The following is a 23,425-nucleotide window of genomic DNA, read 5'->3' on the forward strand; positions in this document are numbered from 1 at the left end:
ACGACACATGGTTTTGGAAATCCTGAAACCCATGCTCAGATGCGCATGACTGTGTGCCTGGCTCTGTGCTGGAGGTTGGGAGGCTGGACCGAGGCCCCACAGCCTGGCGCAGGAGACTGTGGGCATCGTGGACAGCCCATTGGGCCAGGGCAGGGCAGGTTTCGGGGGAAGCGGGAGGAGAAGCTGAGGATGGGGAGGGAGGGAAAGGGGCCTAAGGACGTGGATAGACAGCCGTGCCAAAAAGAACACAATGAGTGTGGCATTTGGAGGTGAGGGTGTGAAAGTGAGGCCAGGAGACCAGCAGGCAGGTGAGGAGCTGGTCTCCAAGGGCTTGTGACCAGGCTGAGATACTGAGAGTGGGGGGCATCGCAGGGGGAGGGGAAGGACCTGACCCCAGGAGGGAAGGACCCATGTCCCCACAAGCTGACACCTTCTGGGGGCCCTGACCCAGGCTCTGGACACTCCCCTGCCCCGGAAATCCCAAAACCTAGGCCTTTGCTTTGGATAAACACATGAGCTAATGCCCATCTAATCCAGACCTGTCCTCCAAAGCCTGAAGTTTGCAAAACAGAGAAAAGAGGCTTGTTCATGCAAGTATGCCAGCTGCTGGGCGCAGTGCTGCTGGGAAGTGGGGGACATACACACAGGGCTGACCTAGCTGGAGGCAGAGGGTCCTGGGCAAGGATACCCACTAGGCTAGAGGGGGAGCCTCACTCAGACACCCCAGGGCTAGGGTCTGGGGTGTGGACGGTGCGGGGGGCTGGGGCCCCAGGGAGTGGAGGCCCCCAGCAGCAGCTGCTCTGCTTTGCTGCTGGCACAAAGAATCCCAAAGAAGCCAGACCTCTGCCCACTTAGGAAGCTGGAACTTAGGATTTGACTGAAAGGCCTCCCGATCTTTTAAATGTAGAAACTATTCCAAAATAACATTCTGGGCAGATCAAACACAGCATGGATATGAGAGAGTTCCAGGGGCCTGAAGGACAATAGAACCCAATGGCCTCCTTGACCAAGGAGTCCACTGAGGCCCAGAGAGGGAATGGGCCTGCAGACAAGGATCAAGTTGGGCCAAATCCAGGCCCCTGACTCTCCCAAGCTCACCCTGGCACCCCCAGCCACCTCCCAGGAACAGCAGCACAGACCTTCCCACCACTCACCTCCCCCACCACACAGACCCCATGCCCCTGAGGGGGAGGAGCTGTGCCCCTCACCAACCACCCCCGAGCCGGCCTTGGCACCCTGCCCTGCTGGGTCCCAAGGCGTCCCATACTCTTCAGACCTCAGAGCTGCAGAATTGTTCTCCCACCTATAGACAAGGGAAACTGAAGCCAGAGAGGCCAGACCACTGCCCAGGTTTCCTCAATGACAAGTCCCAGGCAGTAGGGAGGGGGCTCTATGGCAGCCTGCAGGAACCTGTAACTTGGGCCCCACGGGGAGGGCTGACTCGCAGGGTGGGGAGAGCAGGGGTGAGTCAGAGGCAGCGCTGGGCAGGTTCAGAGTGGCCCGAGCACACTGCCAAGTCCAGAGAAATCAGAGACTCCCTGTGCCTGAAACGGGGGTTCCGCAGGGGCCTGGACACCCTGAAGGCGAGGCGTGAGCATACCAGACCGGAGGAGGTGCCGACCCCGGCTTGTGGGAGCAGCAGCAAGTGGGGTGCTGAGGACCCAGAATGTCAGCGGCCCCCCACACCAGAGACCCCTCTCTCCCTTGTGGCACTTTCTGCCCTCCCCACCCTTAGCCCACTTCTAACCCTGGGCCACAGCCAGCTGTGTTAATGCTGGCCTTCTTGGGGGGCAGCAGTAAGAAGAAACACACCCCACACACATTGTCTGGTGCCCTAGGGCCTCGGAGGTCACCCCAAGGACGATGAGGAGTCGAGTTCGTGCCGAGATGCTCAGCGCCTGCTCTGTGCAGGTCCCAGGCTGGGAGACACGGATGCATGGCCATGGGCCTGATGTCAGGGAGCCCCAGCCCACAGGGAGAGTGGAAACCAAAACCCCACGGAGCAGCCAGGGCCTTATCAGCTGCCAATGGGAAGAGGAGCATTCCTAGGCTAATATGCACAGGATTCTTCTGGACATTCAATCTGGTCTTTTTCAACTTAATGTACAGGAAAAAAATGCACGTACAGAGTAGTTCATAAAATAATCCCTCCATGTGGTATTATTGCACATTAAAATTACCTTGTTAATATATAAAATGCAAAGAGAACTCAATGAAAATTTTCTTTTCTTAAAGACATGTAAAAAGCAAAGCTAGAGGATTTAGAATGCTAGAGATCCCAAAATACAGACTTTCTTTAAAGGCTTCTTTTTTTTTAATGTGGATCATTTTTTAAGTCCTTGTGGAATTTGTTACAATATCACTTCTGTTTTATCTTTTAGTTTTTTGGCCATGGAGCATGTGGGATCTTAGTTCCTCGACCAGGGATCGAACCCGCACCCCCTGCATTGGAAGGTGAAGTCTTAACCCCTGAACCTCCAGGGAAGACTCTAGACATATTTTTAATATAAATGATCTGAGGGACAGACATAGTGTAGATGCTTGGTCCAAAAAGTGAACTTTTCTAAATTGTATTATTGCCATATTTCTTACATGGTAAATGTAAAATAAATATTGAGTAAATCAGTAAAAATTTTAAAAAGTAAAGAAATGAAAGAAAGAAAAATGCATGTACAATCTCTGTGCAGCTCAGTGAATTTTCACAAAGTGAAACCAGCACCCAGATAACAAAACAATTTGAGCATCTCCCAGAGCCCCCCACCCTCCATCCCATGCTCTCTTCCAAGTACTAACCCCCCACCCCAGGTAAGCATTACTAACAGCAGAGACTCATAGGACTGCTTTTGTACTTCATATGATTGGGCTCATAATACAGCTCCTTTTATGTTCTCTTGCTCACTGCTGGAAAGAATCCTGCTGTCTGAACACACATGTGTGGGACTGTGACGGAGCATGGGAATGGGCATTCAAAGTGGGGGAACCTGGTGGGGAGGCGGGGTGAAGGTAAGGAGGTGAGCAACAGCCCTGGGGGAATTTGAGGGGGAGGATGAAGGCAGGGAGGTGAGAAACAGCCCGGCCCCCAGGCTTGCTCCCACAGCAAGTGTCCAGAGCTTGGAGAAACTCACAGGCAACCCTGTCTGATCCAAAGAGGGTCAGTGCTTTATGCCAGACCTGCTCCCAGGATGTGCCTCAGACAGGAGCTAGGCATGGGTCTGCAGCCCAAGGCCTCCCCAGCATCCTGGCCCTGTGTCCTGTCCACTGCTCCAGATTCCAGCCTGCTCCAACCCCACCTACCCCCGCCCCCCACTCCTCCACGGTGTAATCTGCAAGACGAAAGGCACCAGAGACAAGATAATCACATGCAAGTAATATGCAAATGAACTAGACTCCCTGTATCTACCTGGACAGTGACCAACAGGAGAGCCAGACCTCCAAACTCCAAGTGGACAGACCAACCCCTACCACTGACTCAGTCTTCCCACTAGCTCCTAGGATACACAAGCCCCACCCCCAAACCTTTACCCCAAAGCTCCAGTCTCCTGCTCTTCCCTTCACCTCCTAACTCAACTCTGAGTCATGGGGGACTGCAGTATGGTGGCCCTGAGGTGGGCTCAGCCCCTGCCTTCCAGGACACAGACACAACCAAGAGCTGGCCTCGGGACAGCGATTCTCAGCCTTGAAATCACCTGGAGACTGGGGAACTCAGCAGTTCTGGGTGTGGCCCGAGACTCTGCATTTCTGGCCAGCTCCCAGGGGATGCTGAAGCTCCTGGTCCCAAGACACACTGCAAACAGCCAGTGGCATAGAAGTGTGTGCCATGCTGCCCCCAGGAACACAAAGCAGGGCTCAGAGAAACGCAGGCAGGAGAGCAGTTAGGAAGCAGCAGGCCAGGACCAAATCTCAGCCCTGACCTGACTCTCGGTGAGCACATGTCTCCCCATCCCAGAGCTCAAGGTCCTGAGCTGAAAGGTGCCCACATATAACAACTGACGGGACTTGCCTGGAGGTCCAGTGGTTAAGACTCCACACTTCCAATGCAGGGGACCAGGTTCAAGTCCTGGTCAGGGAACTAAAAGCCCATATACAGCAACTAGAGAAGCTGTGTGCCCCCAAGAAAAGCCCACTCACTGCAACGAGGTCTAATAAATAGAACAATTGCCACCACCCCACCAGGTTCCCGAGGCTTCAGTGAGACAGGACTTGTTCCTGAAGCCTGGCACATTGCAAGTGCTTGATGACTGGAGACATTTAAAAAAATATACAAGGTTGACTAGGAAAGTGTCCAGGAAAGCTTTTGGGGGTGAAGGAAATATTCTCTCTCTTGATAGGGTGGTGGCCCCTTGGGTAAATGCATTTATCAAAACTCATTAACTCTGCACTTAAGATGGGTGAATACTTCAGTACCTCAATTAAAGTTGAATTTTTACAGAGAGCAATGAGATTGGGCCTTGTAAGGTGATAAAGACAGAGATTTCATTAGAAGGAGGCAACTGCCCAGGTAGAGGCATGGAGGTGGGGAAAATGCAGCCAGGGCCACAGGGAGGAGGGTAGGAGAGGGATCCCCTTAACTGACCGCTTCTGCGAGTGGTTTAGGAGACCCAGAACCAAAACCGGGAGGAGAGTGTCCTGCCAAGTCCTCCCAGGGCTGCTGAGCACCCACAGTATGCCAGGCACTGGTTTGGGACTTTACCTAGATCAGGGGTCACCCTGCCCAAGAGCTAAGAATGGTTTTTTACATTTTTCAGTCTTTTTTTTTTTTTTCAATAAAAGAACAACATATGAAAAGTGGATGAAATTCAAATTTTAATGTCCACAAGTATTTATTGGAACACGGCCACACCCATTTGTTCAAGGGTTATTTCACACTTGGAGACCAGAAGTGAGTGATTATGGAAGAGACCAGATAGCCAGTAAAACCTAAAAAAAAGTTTACTTCTTAAGCCTATAAGGTAGAGGTTGCTGCTGCTGCTGCTAACTCACTTCAGCCGTGTCCGACTCTGTGCGACCCCATAGACGGGAGCCCACCAGGCTCCCCTGTCCCTGGGATTCTCCAGGCAAGAACACTGGAGTGGGTTGCCATTTCCTTCTCCAATACTGCACTATACGAAAGAGAAAGAACGAAGGTGCCACACAGCCTTCCTTCCTCCTTTGCTAAGCTTCTGACCTACGCCATCTCCAGGCAGGGCTGACCCCGTCTCCCTAGCCCTACTTAGTAAACCCGACCCTCCGCATCCGAGCACCCAGTAGAGCCTCAGCGCCCCTGCCGGCGGTCGGGGATGGGACGGAGCAAGCTGAGCCCCGACCTTTGTCGTCTACCGCCACCTGCTGGCCGTCTTTGGACGTGCATACAAGGGGTGGGGTCCGAGGGAGGGCGGGGCCGTGCGGACTCAAGACAACGAGCGAGGCCAGCCCGCAAACTCTTCCAGGCCGACTGAAGTCTTCAAACTTGTGTCCACTGACAACGTTTCAGGTCGTCCCTGATTATTTGATGGGTGAGAATACATATGGCAGTGCCCAGCAGGGTGTCCAGATGCTTAAAAAACGTTAGGTGTTAATTGTGTCTTTGAGACTCGGGGATGGGGGACGGGCGTTGGGGGGAGGGGGGTGTGCCCTGAGCAAGGAACAAGAGCTGCAGCCAGAGGGTGGCTGGAAGATACTTGAAAGATCATCAACTGACCCAAATCTCCTGACCATGCATTGGGCTTTGCTTGTTTGTTTCATTCTTTCTTACCTTCATTCATTCCTCATTAATTCTTTCAAGAAACCTTTCTTGAGCACCAAAGGAGGCACCCCGCTGCACTGAGAACAAGACATTCTGTCAGGTATATCTGACAGTCCAGCGGGGACGAGTATTACCCGTTAATTTCTGTAAGGCATGCGTGCTAAGTGCTAAGTCACTTCAGTCGTGTCTGACTCTGCAACCCTATGGCTGTAGCCCACCAGGCTCCTCTGTCCAGGCAAGAATACTGGAGTGGGTTGCCATTTCCCCCTCCAGGAGATCATCCCAACCCAGGTACTGAACCTGCATCTCTTGTGTCTCCTGCATTGGCAGGCATATTCTTTACTACTGAGCTACCTGGGAAAGATCAGTAAGGCGTGAAGAGGCATATTTAGGGGGAATGAGAAGCTTAAACCAGCAAAGCAGCACTCAACCCATTGGGGAAGGCTTGGAACGGCCTGAAGGTGGGTGAGTTAGCCAGACAAGAGGGAGTGTGCATGTGCAAAGGCCCAGAGGTGTGTGTGCCCAACAAGTTGCTGAAGGAAGGCCGGAAAGGCAGGAACAAAGAGAACAGCCAGGAGAGGAGGCAAGACGAGGCTGGAGGGAGAAGGGAACTGTGCCAGGCTGAGCCTCCAATGCTGTGTGAATGCGCCGGGGGCTGCCGGCAGCCCCTGCAAGGCCCGCAAAGAGACAAATCACTTCTGCTCCTCAGGTTCACCCTTCCATGACTGGGCAGTTCTGATTGCTGCAAAGTCATTCATTCTGGGATGAATCAGCCAGCTGTATGCTCCCCTGCCCACAGGCTCCTGTCCTGCTCAGGCCATGCATAGGCGGAGCCCCCAGAACAGCCTCTCACCCCCTCACACCCTCACTGGCTCTTCCCTGAGGGAGGCAGCCTCACAGGGCAGGTGGGGAAGGCTCCAGGTGCAAACCCCAGCTCGTCCCCTTAAAGGCTGTGTGACTTTGGGCACCTTACCTAACCTCTCTGAACCTCAATTCTCTCCTCTGTGTAAGAGGCATAACCTTGCTCACCTCGGAGTGGGCGCACTTACAGGAATGGAGGCAGGACGTGTTCCCCCTCCCGGGCACTCCCCAAGCGCCCCGGGCTGACCTGTGACATGGGTGGTTGGCGTTGGTCATCAGGGCACACTCCTTGTTTGCCACTTCACTCCCACTACAGTGCCTGCCACTCAGTGGGTGTGCAATAGTGTGAACTGAATAAATAAATGAGTGAATGAATGATTACTAATTACAGGCAAACCCACAATTGCCACTTGGGATATAAGCCAGCACAATTACAAATGGTAACAATGCCCACAGCTCCCCAGCTTAGCCAGCAGAGCAGTACCCTCACTCCCATCACATCCCAGGTGAGGGTTGCAGTTGTTGTTCAGTCACTTAGTCGTGTCCGACTCTTTGTGACCCCATGGACGGCAGCATGCCAGGCTTCACGTGCAGAGGCCCAGGAGACATCCATTAGGAAATCAGTCCTGAATATTCATTGGAAGGACTGACGCTGAAGCTGAAACCCCAATACTTCGGCCACCTGATGTGAAGAACTGACTGATTGGAAAAGACCTTGATGCTGGGAAAGACTAAAGGCAAGAGAAGGGGATGACAGAGGATGAGATGGTTGGATGGCATCCCCGACTCGACGGACATGAGTTTGCGCAAGCTCCGGGAGTTGGTGATGAACAGGGAAGCCTGGCGTGCTGCAGTCGCAAAGAGTCGGACATAACTGAGCGACTGAACTGAACTGAACTACGAAGCTGGAGGAAGCTCAAGGCTGGGCTCCGCGTGCTCGCGGCGCCCTCTGCTGGGCAGACCCGTCGTTGCGTGCCCCGGGAAGAGGTGAAAGGACACGCAGTCCCTACCCAACCCAGCTGTCCCTGAGAACTGCTGGGGGTAATCCCGCCCCTTTACCACACAACTCCTCGCCCCAGGGAAGCCCCAGGCTGTCCCTGACCCTCTCCAGACATCTTTGCCCTTCCCCTCAGGCAGACCCATTTCAGACATCCCTAAACTACACTGTCCTGCCCTTGCTTTCTCAGTTGGTCTCAGTGGTCAAATGTTGGAGCGGAAAGGACTCCAATCAGTTCAGTTCATTCAGTTCAGTTGCTCAGTCGTGTCCCACTCTTTGCGACCCCATGAATTGCAGCACGCCAGGCCTCCCTGTCCATCACCAACTCCCGGAGTTCACTCAAACTCACGTCCATCGAGTCGGTGATGCCATCCAGCCATCTCATCCTCTGTCGTCCCCTTCTCCTCCTGCCCCCAATCCCTCCCAGCATCAGAGTCTTTTCCAATGAGTCCAATAATAAACAGCAATAGCAATGAGGTCTTCCCTGGCTGTCCAGCAGTTAATACTCTGCCTTTCAATGCGGGGGCGGGGGTGGGATCCCTGGTGGGGGAACTAAGGTCCCACATGCCTTGAGTGCAGCCAAAAGTTTAAAATAAAGTCCCCTCTGTTCCAACATCGCCCCTCTTCTGGCATCTTGCCCCTCTTCTGGGCCACACAGAATCCCAGAAAAGCGGAGAATGTGGTGACTGTCAGATAATTAGTGCAATCATCATTTCACCTTCCGAAAAACTGGGGCAAGGGGTCTGAGAGAGAGCCGAAAGTGGAGTCTCCGTGGCCATTTGCCGCGAGCTGGACTTTGTGATCAGTTCGTTCCTAGTACACAGACACTTGCCCGAGGCCGCAGTGCAGACCTAGGACCAAACCTACCACTCCCTCCCCGGTGCTCCTTCCATCCTACCTGGGTCTCCCTTGGAAAACGGACCTTGGGAGGGGGAGGTACAGGAAACCCACGCACACCCTCCCTGTAGGCCTCCCACCGGTGCCCCCACCCCAGAACAGACGCCCCAAGTCCTAGAGAGACGACTCTCCTCCACACACTTGGAGGGAACTGGGTTACTTTTTAGGGCCTTGAGTGCAGGGAAGACCGGGGAACATGGGAGGGGAGGGAGCCTCACCTGTTCTGAAGCCTGGTCTATGTTGCCATCTTGTGTCCATAGAAGGAAGTGCGCCCGTTCCGCCGCTCGGAGCAAGTTCCGGAGTAGACCGGGCTGAGCACTGCGCTCCATCTCCTCCAGACACAGGAAGGAACAAGGTACAGCCCATTCCTTTACAGTTCATTTACAGCTTACAGTCTGGCCTCGTGGCCTCCAAGTGACGTGACCCAAAACTCAACTCAGCACCGAATACTCACCAAAATAGAAGGTCAGCAAAAGTTTCCAAAAGATAGAGAAGCATCAGGAAAGTGATGTTGAAGCTGGGCAGGTAGGGGCTTCCCTGGTGGCTCAGGTGGTAAAGAATCCGCCTGCAATGCGGAAAACCCAGGTTCGATCCCTGGGTTAGGAAGATCCCCTGGAGGAGGGCATGGCAACCCACTCCAGTATTCTTGCCTGAAGAATCCCCACAGACAGAGGAGCCTGGCGGGCTACGGTCCATGGGGTCACAGAGTCAAACACAACTGAGCGACTAAGCATAGCACAGCACAGGGACTTCCCTGGTGGCTCAGTGGTAAAGAATCGACCTGCCAGTGCAAGAGCCATGGGTTCCATCCCTGGCGGATCCCACCTGCCACAAGGATTGAGCCTGTGCTCTAGAGCCCGGGAGCCTCAACTACTGAGCCCATGTGCCACAGTCACTGGAATTTGAGCACCTTAGAGCCACTGCAATGAGAAATCTACAAACCACAATTGGAGAGTGGACCCCGCTCACCGCAGCTAGAGAAAGCCGACACAGCAACGAAGACCCAGTACAACCAAAAAAATTATAAACAAACAAGAAAACTCTCTGAATTAAAAAAAAAAAAAAGAGGTGGGGTGGGCAGGTAGAACTGGAGGCAAGTGAAGATGAAAGAAGGCCCTCCACACCCTTTTCCTGTGCCCTTTTAAGGTTCGCAGTGCCTTAGGAGGCTAACACAGAAGGGTAAAGACAGTCTCCGTAAAATCCAGAGAAGAGACTGTGGAACTCCTCTTTGGATCCTGGCTGGAGTCACAGCTGACGGGAAAAAAAAGAAGAAGAAGAAGTAGTCACTCCAGATAGAGAGACTAGCCTGAGCAAAGGCACGGAGTCAGGAAAGCATCGTTTCTAAGGAATCCAGTTTGTCCCAAGACTAGGTCAGGGGTTAAGGCGTTAAGGGCAAGATCATTTGGGAGCCTAATGGGCAAGGCTGAGTTTGTACTTAAATCCTTACGCAGTGGTCTTTGAGCAAGGGCAAGCTCCAGCACGTATGTCTCCAGGAAAGAGCAGTATAACTGCAGAGGAGGGGAGTGAACAGGAGAGCTGAAAACGGTTGAAGGACGTGCAGTGCTGAGGGTGGTACCCCTGGGAGCGCTGATGAGCCAGGGCCACCGGGAGAGATGAGGGCTTCAGCTTGAGTTGCTCTCCGTGAACATGTCCTTCATGCAACTAGGAATAATAAACCAGTAAAAATGGAAGCAATAGCAGTGACACAGGAGACTACATAGTAAACAAAGCACTTTAACTCATACATGCCTTCGACCAGTGTTTACTGAGCCTACTGTGTGTCAGGCCCTGTGCTAAAGGGCTTGCGATCTATCAGTAACTGATGGTTGATTCCAGTGGAGGAGGTGGGCATTAACAGCACTGATAAATAGATAAAATACACCGTGTCCTAGAAGGTGCTAAGGGGAAAAGAAAAAAAAGAGCGGTGATGCAGGAAAAGGAGTATGAGAAGAAAGGGTGGAGGGCTGCAGCTTAAAACAGGGTGATCATGTGACTCCCCTAGTGGTCCGCTGGCTAAAACGCAGGGGGCAGGGGTTCGATCCCTGGTCAGGGACTAGATCCCACGTGCCACAACTAAAAGAAGTCACGTGCCACAGCTAAAAAGATACCGCATGCCGCAAGGCAGATGGAAGATCCTGCGTGCCGCAACTGAGGCCTGGCACAGCAAAATAAATAATAATAATAAATAAAACAGCATGGCCGGGAGAGGCCTCTGTACAAAGGAGATCAGATCAGATCAGTTGCTCAGTCGTGTCCGACTCTTTGTGACCCCATGAATCGCAGCACCCCAGGCCTCCCTGTCCATCACCAACTCCCAGAGTTCACTCAGACTCATGTCCATCAAGTCAGTGATGCCATCCAGCCATCTCATCCTCTGCTGTCCCCTTCTCCTCTTGCCCCCAGTCCCTCCCAGCATCAGAGTCTTTTCCAATGAGTCAACTCTTCACATGAGGTGGCCAAAGTACTAGAGTTTCAGCTTTAGCATCATTCCTTCCAAAGAAAGCCCAGGGCTGATCTCCTTCAGAATGGACTGGTTGGATCTCCTTGCAGTCCAAGGGACTCTCAAGAGTCTTCTCCAACACCACAGTTCAAAAGCATCAATTCTTCGGTGTTCAGCCTTCTTCACAGTCCAACCCTCACATCCATACATGACCACAGGAAAAACCATAGCCTTAACTAGACGAATCTTTTTTGGCAAAGTAACGTCTCTGCTTTTGGATATGCTATCTAGGTTGGTCATAACTTTGCTTCCAAGAAGTAAGCGTCTTTTAATTTCATGGCTGCAGTCACCATCTGCAGTGATTTTGGAGCCCAGAAAAATAAAGTCTGACACTGTTTCCACTGTTTCCCCATCTATTTGCCATGAAGTGATGGGACCAGATGCCATGATCTTCGTTTTCTGAATGTTGAGCTTTAAGCCAACTTTTTCACTCTCCTCTTTCACTTTCATTAAGAGGCTTTTTAGTTCCTCTTCACTTTCTGCCATAAAGGTGGTGTCATCTGCATATCTGAGGTTATTGATATTTCTCCTGGCAATCTTGATTCCAGCTTGTGTTTCTTCCAGTCCAGCGTTTCTCATGATGTACTCTGCATATAAGTTAAATAAGCAGGGTGACAATATACAGCCTTGACGAACTCCTTTTCCTATTTGGAACCAGTCTGTTGTTCCATGTCCAGTTCTAACTGTTGCTTCCTGACCTGCATACAAATTTCTCAAGAGGCAGATCAGGTGTTCTGGTATTCCCTTCTCTTTCAGAATTTTCCACAGTTTATTGTGATCCACACAGTCAAAGGCTTTGGCATAGTCAATAAAGCAGAAATAGATGCTTTTCTGGAACTCTATTGCTTTTTCCATGATCCAGCGGATGTTGGCAATTTGATCTCTGGTTCCTCTGCCTTTTCTAAAACCAGCTTGAACATCAGGAATTTCATGGTTCACATATTGCTGAAGCCTGGCTTGGAGAATTTTGAGCATTACTTTACTAGCATGTGAGATGAGTGCAATTGTGCGGTAGTTTGAGCATTCTTTGGCATTGCCTTTCTTTGGGATTGGAATGAAAACTGACCTTTTCCAGTCCTGTGGCCACTGCTGAGTTTTCCAAATTTGCTGGCATATTGAGTGCAGCACTTTCACAGCATCATCTTTCAGGATTTGGAATAGCTCAACTGGAATTCTATCACCTCCACTAGCTTTGTTCATAGTGATGCTTTCTAAGGCCCACTTGACTTCACATTCCAGGATGTCTGGCTCCAGGTCAGTGATCACACCATCGTGATTATCTGGGTCGTGAAGATCTTTTTTGTACAGTTCTTCTGTGTATTCTTGCCATCTCTTCTTAATATCTTCTGCTTCTGTTAGGTCCATACCATTTCTGTCCTTTATCGAGCCCATCTTTGCATGAAATGTTCCTTTGGTATCTCTAATTTTCTTGAAGAGATCCCTAGTCTTTCCCATTCTGTTGTTTTCCTCTATTTCTTTGCATTGATCACTGAGGAAGGCTTTCTTATCTCTTCTTGCTATTCTTTGGAACTCTGCATTCAGATGTTTAGATCTTTCCTTTTCTCCTTTGCTTTTCGCTTCTCTTCTTTTCACAGCTATTTGTAAGGCCTCCCCAGACAGCCATTTTGCTTTTTTGCATTTCTTTTCCATGGGGATGGTCTTGATCCCTGTCTCCTGTACAATGTCATGAACCTCATTCCATAGTTCATCAGGCACTCTACCTATCAGATCTAGGCCCTTAAATCTATTTCTCACTTCCACTGTATAATCATAAGGGATTTGATTTAGGTCATACCTCAATGGTCTAGTGGTTTTCCCTACTTTCTCCAATTTAAGTCTGAATTTGGCAATAAGGAGTTCATGATCTGAGCCACAGTCAGCTCCTGGTCTTGTTTTTGCTGACTGTATAGAGCTTCTCCATCTTTGGCTGCAAAGAATATAATCAATCTGATTTCAGTGTTGACCATCTGGTGATGTCCATGTATAGAGTCTTCTCTTGTGTTGTTGGAAGAGGGTGTTTGTTATGACCAGTGCATTTTCTTGGCAAAACTCTATTAGTCTTTGCCCTGCTTCATTCCGTATTCCAAGGCCAAATTTGCCTGTTACTCCAGGTGTTTCTTTACTTCCTACTTTTGCATTCCAGTCCCCTATAATGAAAAGGACATCTTTTTTGGGTGTTAGTTCTAAAAGGTCTTGTAGGTCTTCATAGAACCATTCAACTTTAGCTTCTTCAGCATTACTGATTGTGGCATAGACTTGGATTACTGTGATATTGAATGGTTTGCCTTGGAAACGAACAGAGATCATTCTGTCATTTTTGAGATTGCATCCAAGTACTGCATTTCGGACTGTTTTGTTGACCATGATGGCTATTCCATTTCTTCTGAGGGATTCCTGCCCACAGTAGTAGATATAATGGTCATCTGAGTTAAATTCACCCATTCCAGTCCATTTTAGTTAGCTGATTCCTAGAATGTCAACATTCACTCTTGCCATCTCTTGTTTGACCACTTCCAATTTGCCTTGATTCATGGACCTGACATTCCAGGTTCCTATGCAATATTGCTCTTTACAGCATCGGACCTTGCTTCTATCACCAGTCACATTCACAGCTGGGTATTCTTTTTGCTTTGGCTCCATCCCTTCATTCTTTCTGGAGTTATTTCTCCACTAATCTCCAGTAGCATATTGGGCACCTACTGACCTGGGGAGTTTCTCTTTCAGTATCCTATCATTTTGCCTTTTCATACTGTTACAAAGGAGGCATTTAAGCTAAATCTTGAGAGGAAGGAGAGCAGGAAATCTTTTGAAGAAATGTGATACAAATGAACTTATTTTCAAAACAGACTCACAGATATAAAACAAATTTATGGTTACCAAAGGGGAAAGGGGGTTGGGGGAGGGATGAACTAGGAGGTTGGAATTAACATACACACGCTACTGTATTTACCATAGATAAGCAAGAAGAACATACTGCATAGCACAGAGAACTCTACTCAGTATTTTGTCATAATCTATAAGGAAAGAGAAACTGAAGAATTTATTTATATAACTGAATCACTGTGCTGTACACCTGAAACTAACAGATATTTTAAACCAACTATACTTCAATTTTTGAGAAGTTTTTTTTAAATTTACTTCTCCTTAAAAGGGCTATATCCCCCCTCCCTTCCCTTTTTCCTATTAAAATGATATTTAAATCTGACTTCTAAGCCACCTCGGGCTTCCCTGATAGCTCAGTTGGTAAAGAATCTGCCTACAGGAGACCCTGGTTCAATTCCTGGGTCAGGAAGATGCCCTGGCGAAGGGATAGGCTACCCACTCCAGTATTCTTGGGCTTCCCTTGTGGCTCAGCTGGTAAAGAATCCGCCAATGTGGTAGATCTGGGTTCAGTCCCTGCTTTGGGAAGATCCCCTGGAGAAAGGAAAGGCTACCCACTCCAGTATTCTGGCATGGAGAATTCCATGTACTACAGTCCATGGTACTTCCCTGGTGGCTCAGACGGTAAAGTGTCTACAATGCGGGAGACCTGGGTTTGATCTCTGGGTTGGGAAGATCCCCTGGAGAAGGAAATGGCAACCTACTCCAGTACTCTTGCCTGGAAAATCCCACGGACAGAGGATCTTGGTAGGCTACAGTTCATGGGGTCGCAAAGAGTTGGACACAACTAAGCGACTTCACTTCACTTCACTTCTAAGCCACCATGAAGTCACTCATTTTTTCCTGGTTACCTCCCCTGTATGGAATTATACATGTTAATAAATACTTTGTTTTTCTCTTTTAATCTGTCTTTTATTACAGGAATGTCAACCAGAAACTTAGAACGACAGAGGGAAAATTATGTTTTCCTCCCCTACAAGACTTTGGAGAAGAAAGCCATGTGACTGTCTGGGGAGAAGCTTCCAGATCCCAAAGTGGGAGCATTTCTGGCATGTTCTAGCCCAGCAAGGGAGCTGGGGTGGCTAGAGTGGAGGGCCGAGGGTCGTGGAGTTGATATGAGCTGGGAGAGGTGACCGGGGTTGATACAGGCGGCCTCATAGAACATGTGAAGACCAGCTTTTACTTTTGAGCAGAAGAGCACTGCAACAGGACTTGCATTTTCAGGAGCTTTCTCAGGCTGCTGTGTGGGGACCAGACAGCAGGGATATGTGCACAGAGCCCAGAGTTTCCTAAAGACTGGATGTGGGCTGGGAGAGGGGAGACTAGTCAGGATGCTGTCTCCATGGGGATGGAGTTGCCACCAGCCAAGATAGGGTGGCTATGGCAGAGGTAATTTTGGTGGTGAGGGGAGATCTCAATCTAGGGCAGGCTGAGTTTGGGATGTATATGAAACATCATAGGGAGGATAACAAGTGAATTAATTTCAATCCACTGGGTAACCATGTGTGTGTGCATTTGTATATGTGTGTGTTTTATTTTGGGAAGATACGCAAACCATAAAATTTATCATTTTAATCATTTTTAAATATATTGTTTGATGGCATTAAATAGATTCACATTGTTGTTTTACAACCATCTTTCATCAGCATTATCCTCATAACAATCCATGTCCAGTAACTTTCATCTTCCCAAACTGAAACTCTGTACCCATTAAAAAATAACTCCACATTCTCCCTTCCCCCAGCCCCTGGCAACGGCCATTCTATTTCTACAAATTTGCCTATTCTGTGTACTCCATATACATGGAATCATCCAATATTTGTTCTTTTGTGTCTGGTTTATTTCATTTAGCATAATGTCTTCAAGGTTGATTCATGTTGTAACATGTGTCAGAATTTCATTCCTTTTTTAAGGCAGAGTAATATTCTATTATATAGATATTCCACATTTTGTTTATCCATTCATCCACCAATGAACATTTGGGGTTTTTTCAGCTTTTGGGTAATTGTGAATAATGCTGCTATGAACATTGGTACACATCTGTTCGTGACTCTCCTTTTAACGCTTGTGGATTGGTACCCAGAAGTGGAATTATGAGTCATACGGTGAGTCTATGTTTAGCTTCTGCTAAGAGGAACTGCTACACTGTTTCCCAGTCTTGTGTGATGTTTCCCACTTATCCACAGGAGGGACTGAGAATCAGAGAAGGGAAGGGACTTACAGGAGGTAGGGATCCCTGAGCCAAAGTTCTCTTGACTACTGTGATTCTAACACCCCTTCTAGAGAGAGACTCGGAAATAGAAACTCATGGAAGCTGAACTGAACCAAGGTGCAAACTTGGAAGCCATCGTCATAGAGCGGGTGGGGAACGAGTTTGCCGTAGAAGAGAGGAATGTGAGACCCAAGAGAGCAGGAAGCAGGAGTTTGGGATGGGGCATGAGTCCAAAGAAGGAAGGGGAGCTAGTAGAGAAAGCAAAGGGAGAGCTGCCCCTTAATACAGTTCCAAGCCAGGCCCTCCAATCAGAGCTTACTAGCAGCTGTGTGACCTTGGGCAGGTTACTCACCCTTTCTAAGCCTTGGTCTCCCTGCCTATAAAACGGTGGTACTAAAAGTCCTTGCCCCATTGGGTTTATGTGACAACTAAATGTGATGAACCAGGATTTGTAAAGCCTGTGGCCAAGATATGAAAGAGTGTCATAGAGCCCAGGGAGAGAACAGTTAGAGAAGTCACTGGGAGAAAGGGGACAGGCCCGCCCTCAGAAGGGCTGCTGGAGGAAACATGAACCCATTTGTCTCTGGAGGGCAGTTTGGCAAAAACCTTAAAGATATGCTGATCTGTTCACCCAGAAAATCCACTTAGAGGAATTTATTCTCAGAAATCCTGAAAGACATGCAAGTTAAATTATCTGCAAGGATGTTGATCCAGTGCTGTTGATGAGAACAGAGGATTGGAGATGATGTCAATGTCCAAGTAAAGGAAACTGGTAGCATTATTTCTGCTTCATGCAGACAAAAATTACATAGCCACTAAAGATGCAGTTGATGTAGTTGTAGAATCAGAATTCTGTTTATCAGTCCAGAAAGAGGCTCATGTGCATACACATACATGTGTGGGCTTCCCTCGTAGCTCAGTGGTTAAAGAGTCTGACTGCAATGCAGGAGACTCGGGTTCAAGCCCTGGGCTGGGAAGAGCCCCTGGAGAAGGAAATAGCAACCCACTCCAGTATTCTTGCCTGGAGAATCCCATGGACAGAGGAGCCTGGCAGGCTACAGTCTATGGGGTCACAAGAGTCAAGACACGACTGAGCAACTAAGTATGCGCCTATATATATGTTACTATTTTATACATATATAAGGTTATTGTCTTATTTAACTTATGCAGAGTGAAAGTGAAGTGCAAAGTGAAGTCGCTCAGTCATGCCCGACTCTTTGCGACCCCATGGACAGTAGCCTGCACCAAGCTCCTCCATCCATGGGATTTTCAAGGCAAGACTACTGGAGTGGGTTGCCATTTCCTTCTCTAGGGAATTTTCCCAACCCAGGGATCGAACCCAAGTCTCTCACATTGTAGACAGACAATTTACCATCTGAGCCACCAGGGAAGTGCAGAGTACATCATGTGAAATGCCAGGCTGAACGAATCACAAGCTAGAATCAAGATTGCAAGATTGCCAGGAGAAATAGTAACCTCAGATCTGCAGATGATACCATTCTAATGGCAGAAAGTGAAGAAGAACTAAGGAGCCTCTTGATGAAGGTAAAAGAGGAGAGTAATAAAGCCGGCTTGAAACTCAACATTCAAAAAAACTAAGATCATGGCAACCAGCCCCATCACTTCATGGCAAACAGAAGGGGGAAAAGTGAAAGCGACAGAGTTTCTTTCTTTTCTTGGGCTCCATAATCACTGCAGACAGTGATTGCAACCATGAAATTAAAAGATGCTTGCTCCTTGGAGGGAAAGCTATGACAAACCTAGACAGCATATTAAAAAGCAGTGACATCACTTTGGTGACAAAGGTCCATCTAGTCAAAGCTATGGTTTTTCCAGTGGTCATGTATGGGTGTGAGAGGTGGTCCATAAAGAAGGCTAGTTCAGTTCAGTTCAGTCGCTCAGTCGTGTCCGACTCTTTGCGACCCCATGAATCGCAGCACGCCCGGCCTCCCTGTCCATCACCAACTCCCGGAGTTCACTCAGACTCACGTCCATCGAGTCAGTGATGCCATCCAGCCATCTCATCCTCTGTCGTCCCCTTCTCCTCCTGCCCCCAATCCCTCCCAGCATCAGAGTCTTTTCCAATGAGTCATCTCTTCACATGAGGTGGCCAAAGTATTGGAGTTTCAGCTTTAGCATCATTCCTTCCAAAGAACACCCAGGGCTGAGCTCCTTTAGAATGGACTGGTTGGATCTCCTTGCAGTCCAAGGGACTCTCAAGAGTCTTCTCCAACACCACAGTTCAAAAGCATCAATTCTTCGGTGCTCAGCTTTCTTCACAGTCCAACTCTCACATCCATATTTGACTACTGGAAAAACCACAGCCTTGACTAGATGGACCTTTGTTGGCAAAGTAATGTCTCTGCTTTTGAATATGCTATCTAGTTTGGTCATAACTTTCCTTCCAAGGAGTAAGCATCTTTTAATTTCATGGCTGCAGTCACCATCTGCAGTGGTTTTGAGCCCAAAAAAATAAAGTCTGACACTGTTTCCACTGTTTCCCCATCTATTTGCCATGAAGTGATGGGACCGGATGCCATGATCTAGTTTTCTGAATGTTGAGCTTTAAGCCAACTTTTTCACTCTCCTCTTTCACTTTCATCAAGAGGCTTTTTAGTTCCTCTTCACTTTCTGCCATAAGGGTGGTGTCATCTGCATATCTGAGGTTATTGATATTTCTGCTGGCAATCTTGATTCCAGCTTGTGCTTCTTCCAGCCCAGTGTTTCTCATGATGTATTCTGCATAGAAGTTAAAGAAGGCTAAGCACTGAATAATTGATGCTTTCAAATTGTGGTGCTGGAGAAGACTCTTGAGAGTCCCTTGGATAGCAAGGAGATCAAACCAGTCAGTCCTAAAGGAAATCAACCCTGAATATTCTTTGGGAGGACTGATGCTAAAGCTGAAGCTCCAATACTTTGGCCACCTGATACAAAGTGTTGACTCATTGGAAAACAACACCCTGATGCTGGGAAAGTTTGAAGCAAAAGGAGAAGGAGGCAGCAGAGGATGAAATGGTTAGATAGATGGATGGTGATGGTAAGGATGACTGACTCAATGGACATGAATTTGAGCAAACTCCAGGAGATGGTGGAGGACAGAGGAGACTGGTGTGCTACAGCCCATGGCATCACAAAGAGTCAGACACAACTGAGCAACTAAACAACAAAAACTGTTTTATTACAGGAGTTTTTTAACATGCACCAAAGTAGAAAAAATTATATAAAAGATCCCCATGCACCCACCACTCAAAGTTAACTACTGTCAATTCACAAACCACCTTCATTTATATCCCCACCCACCTCCTCCCTCCTCACTACATATTATTTCAAATAAATTCCAGGAATCATAGCATTTCACCCTTAAATATTTCAGTATGTAGCTAGCAGCTAAGAACCCTTTTTATTTAACATAACCTCATACAATTATCACACCTAAAATAATTAATCAGTTCAGTCGCTCAGTCGTGTCCAACTCTTTGCGACCCCATGGATTGCAGCACAACAGGCCTCCCTGTCCATCATCAACTCCTGGAGCTTGCTCAAACTCATGTCCATTGAGTCAGTGATGCCAACCAACCATCTCATCCTGTCGTCCCCTTCTCTTCCTGCCTTCAATCTTTCCCAGCATCAGGATCTTTTCCAATGAGTCAGTTCTTCGAAGCAGGTGGCCAAAGTATTGGAGTTTTTGCTTCAGCATCAGTCCTTGCAATGAATATTCAGGGTTGATTTCCTTTAGGACTGACTGGTTTGATCTCCTTGCTGTCCAAGGGACTCTCAAGAGTCTTCTCCAACACGACAGTTCAAAAGTATCAATTCTTCAGCACTCAGCTTTCTTTAAGGTCCAACTCTCACATCCATACATGACTACTGGAAAAGCCATAGCTTTGATTAGATGGACCTTTATTGGCAAAGTAATGTCTCTGCTTTTTAATATGCTGTCTAGGTTGGTCATAGCTTTTCTTTCAAGGAGCAAGTGTCTTTTCATTTCATGGCTGCAATCACCATCTGCAGTGATTTTGGAGCCCAAGAAAATAAAATCTCTCACTGTTTCCATTGTTTCCCCATCTATTTGCCATGAAGTGATGGGACCAGATGCCATGATCTTCATTTTTTGAATGTTGAGTTTCAAGCCAGCTTTTTCACTCTCCTCTTTCACTTTCATCAAGAGGCTTTTTAGTTCCTCTTCACTTTCTTCCATAACAGTGGTGTCATCTGCATATCTGAGGTTATTGATATTTCTCCCAGCAATCTTGATTCCAGCTTGTGCTTCATCCAGCCTGGCATTTCACGTGTTATACTTTGCAATAAGTTAAATAAGCAGGGTGACAATATACAGCCTTGACGTACTCCTTTCCCAATTTGGAACCAGTCTGTTGTTCTAACTGTTGCTTCTTGACCTTAATTTTAATTATTAAAATAATTAATAATAATTCCTTAATAAAGAAACATGGTTTCTCTACTCACAAGACTTCTGACAATAAATGTGAGGATTTTCCATACCAAGCAATTCTGACACTAACTACCCATAGTTAGTACAGACCTCACAGATTAAAGGTTCAGTCCCCCTCTTCAGACATCAATCACAAGTGGTGGGTCCTAAGGGACCCACAGTTCTGTCCAACTTTGGTTACAAATTGGGGGTTCCCTCAACCTCCTCCTTGGGTTCGATAATTTTTTATAATGGCCCACAGAACTCAGGAAAACAGTTTACTACTCACTCATGTGTGTGTGTGTGTGTGTGTAAGTCACTTAGTTTGCAACACCATGGACTGTAGCCCACCAGGCTCCTCTGTCTGTGGAATCCTCCAGAAAAGAATACTGGAATGGGTAGCCATTCCCTTGTCCACGGGATCTTCCCAACCCAGGGGTCGACCCCGGGTCTCCCACATTGCAGGCAGATTCTTTACCATCTGAGCCACCAGGAAAGCCCTTACTATTACTGGTTAATTATACAGGATAGTATAACTGACAGAGATGAACAGACAGATGAAGAGGAATACAGAGCAAGGTGCAGAAGAGTCCCAAGTTCAGGGCCTTCTACTCCCAGGAATGAGTATACCACCGTCCCAACACATGGGGTGTTCAGCAACCTGCACTCTGCTTCCTAAAGTTTTTATGAAACTTCCATTACATAGGTTTGATCGATTCAATCCTTTGGCCCCTGGTGACTAATTCCATCTCCAGCCCCTCCCCCTTCCCCAGAGGAGGCTAGAGAATGAGACTGAATGTTCTAACTCTCTAATCATGTGATTGGTTTCTCTGGCAACCAGCCCTCATCCGGAAGTTATCTAGGGCCCACAGCCACCAGGCATCACATTAACAGACAAAAAGACACTTATTGCTCCAAAGACTTGAGTCTTAGAAGCTCCTGTGTCAGGAACCAGAGACCAAGACCAAACATTCTAATAAAAAAATTATTCTAGCACCCCTATCATTCAGGAAATTACAAGGGTTTTAGGAGCTCTGTGTCAGGAACTAGGAGCAGAAACCAAATATATATTTATTTCATCACAGCACCACACAACATAATAGAATATCTGGTCAGGGGCTTCCCTGGCACTCCAGCAGTTAAGACTCCACACTTCCAATCGTAGGTCCGATCCCTAGTCAGGGAACTAAGATCCCACAAGCCACCTGGTGCAGTCAAAAAAATAAATAAATAAAAGAAATCTGGTCAGTGTTTAAATTTCTCTCTAAAGAATCCACCTGCCAATGCAGGAGGTGTAAGAGACAAGGGTTCAATCCCTGGGTTGGGAAGATCCACTGGAGAAGGGCATGGCAACCCACTCCAGTATTCTTGCCTGGAGAATCCAATGGACAGAGGAGCCTGGCAGGCTACAGTCCATGAGGTCTCAGAGAGTTGGACACAACTGAAGTGGCTTCAGCCATACGTGAACCGTGAACTTCCAGATGTTCAAGCTGGTTTTAGAAAAGGCAGAGGAACCAGAGGTCAAATTGCCAACATCTGCTGGATCATCAAAGAAGCAAGAGAGCTCCAGAAAAACATCTATTTCTGCTTTATTGACTATGCCAAAGCCTTTGACTGGGTGGATCACAATAAACTGTGGAAAATTCTTCAAGAGATGGGAATACCAGACCACCTGACCTGCCTCTTGAGAAACCTATATGCAGGTCAGGAAGCAACAGTTAGAACTAGACATGGAACAACAGACTGGTTCCAAATAGGAAAAGGAGTTCGTCAAGGCTGTATATTGTCACCCTGCTTATTTAACTTCTATGCAGAGTACATCATGAGACACACTGGGCTGGAAGAAGCACAAGCTGGAATCAAGATTGCCGGGAGAAATATCAATAACCTCAGATATGCAGATGACACCACCCTTATGGCAGAAAGTGAAGAAGAACTAAAAAGCCTCTTGATGAAAGTGAAAGAGGAGAGTGAAAAAGTTGGCTTAAAGCTCAACATTCAGAAAACTAGATCATGGCATCCGGTCCCATCACTTCATGGGAAATAGATGGGGAAACAGTGGAAACAGTGTCAGACTTTATTTTTGGGGGCTCAAAATCACTGCAGATGGTGATTGCAGCCATGAAATTAAAAGACACTTACTCCTTGGAAGGAAAGTTATGACCAACCTAGATAGCATATCCAAAAGCAGAGATATTACTTTGCCAACAAAGGTCCATCTAGTCAAGGCTATGGTTTTTCCCGTGGTCATGTATGGATGCGAGAGTTGGACTGTGAAGAAAGCTGAGCACCGAAGAATTGATGCTTTTGAACTGTGGTGTTGGAGAAGACTCTTGAGAGTCCCTTGGACTGCAAGGAGATCCAACCAGTCCATTCTAAAGGAGCTCAGCCCTGGGTGTTCTTTGGAAGGAATGATGCTAAAGCTGAAACTCCAGTACTTTGGCCACCTCATGTGAAGAGATGACTCATTGGAAAAGACTCTGATGCTGGGAGGGATTGGGGGCAGGAGGAGAAGGGGATGACAGAGGATGAGATAGCTGGATGGGATCACCGACTTGATGGACGTGAGTCTGAGTGAACTCCGGGAGTTGGTGATGGACAGGGAGGCCTGGCATGCTGCAATTCATGGGGTCGCAAAGAAGTCGGACACGACTGAGCAACTGAACTGAACTGAACTGAACTGCAGTGACTTAGCACACGTGATTATAAATGACACTTTTTTTTCTTTTGCATTTGTGATCCATATAAGGTACACACAAAACAACTGGTTGTATAGATCTTAAGTCTTTCAAATGATAGGAACCTCCTCCCTGTATTTTATTTCCGCTCCCAACGAAAGTGTTGTAGAAAAGATGATTTGTCCTGTAGATCCAGACTGTTGGTCTACCTGATAGCCAGTGTCTGGACTTTGCTGATTGCATTCTCAT

At 47.8% G+C, this 23,425-nt stretch overlaps 1 non-coding gene across 1 annotated transcript; it reads left to right on the plus strand.

Annotated features, from left to right (window-relative positions):
* The first annotated feature begins 9,610 nt into the window (after window positions 1–9,610).
* Window positions 9,611–9,730, plus strand: LOC133233153 (small nucleolar RNA SNORA26). The gene has a single exon (XR_009731629.1). It is a non-coding gene; the product is annotated as a small nucleolar RNA SNORA26 (small nucleolar RNA).
* Window positions 9,731–23,425: the final 13,695 nt, after the last annotated feature.

The sequence above is a fragment of the Bos javanicus genome, chromosome 19 (genome assembly GCF_032452875.1).
Source record: "Bos javanicus breed banteng chromosome 19, ARS-OSU_banteng_1.0, whole genome shotgun sequence".
Lineage (NCBI taxonomy): Eukaryota > Metazoa > Chordata > Mammalia > Artiodactyla > Bovidae > Bos > Bos javanicus.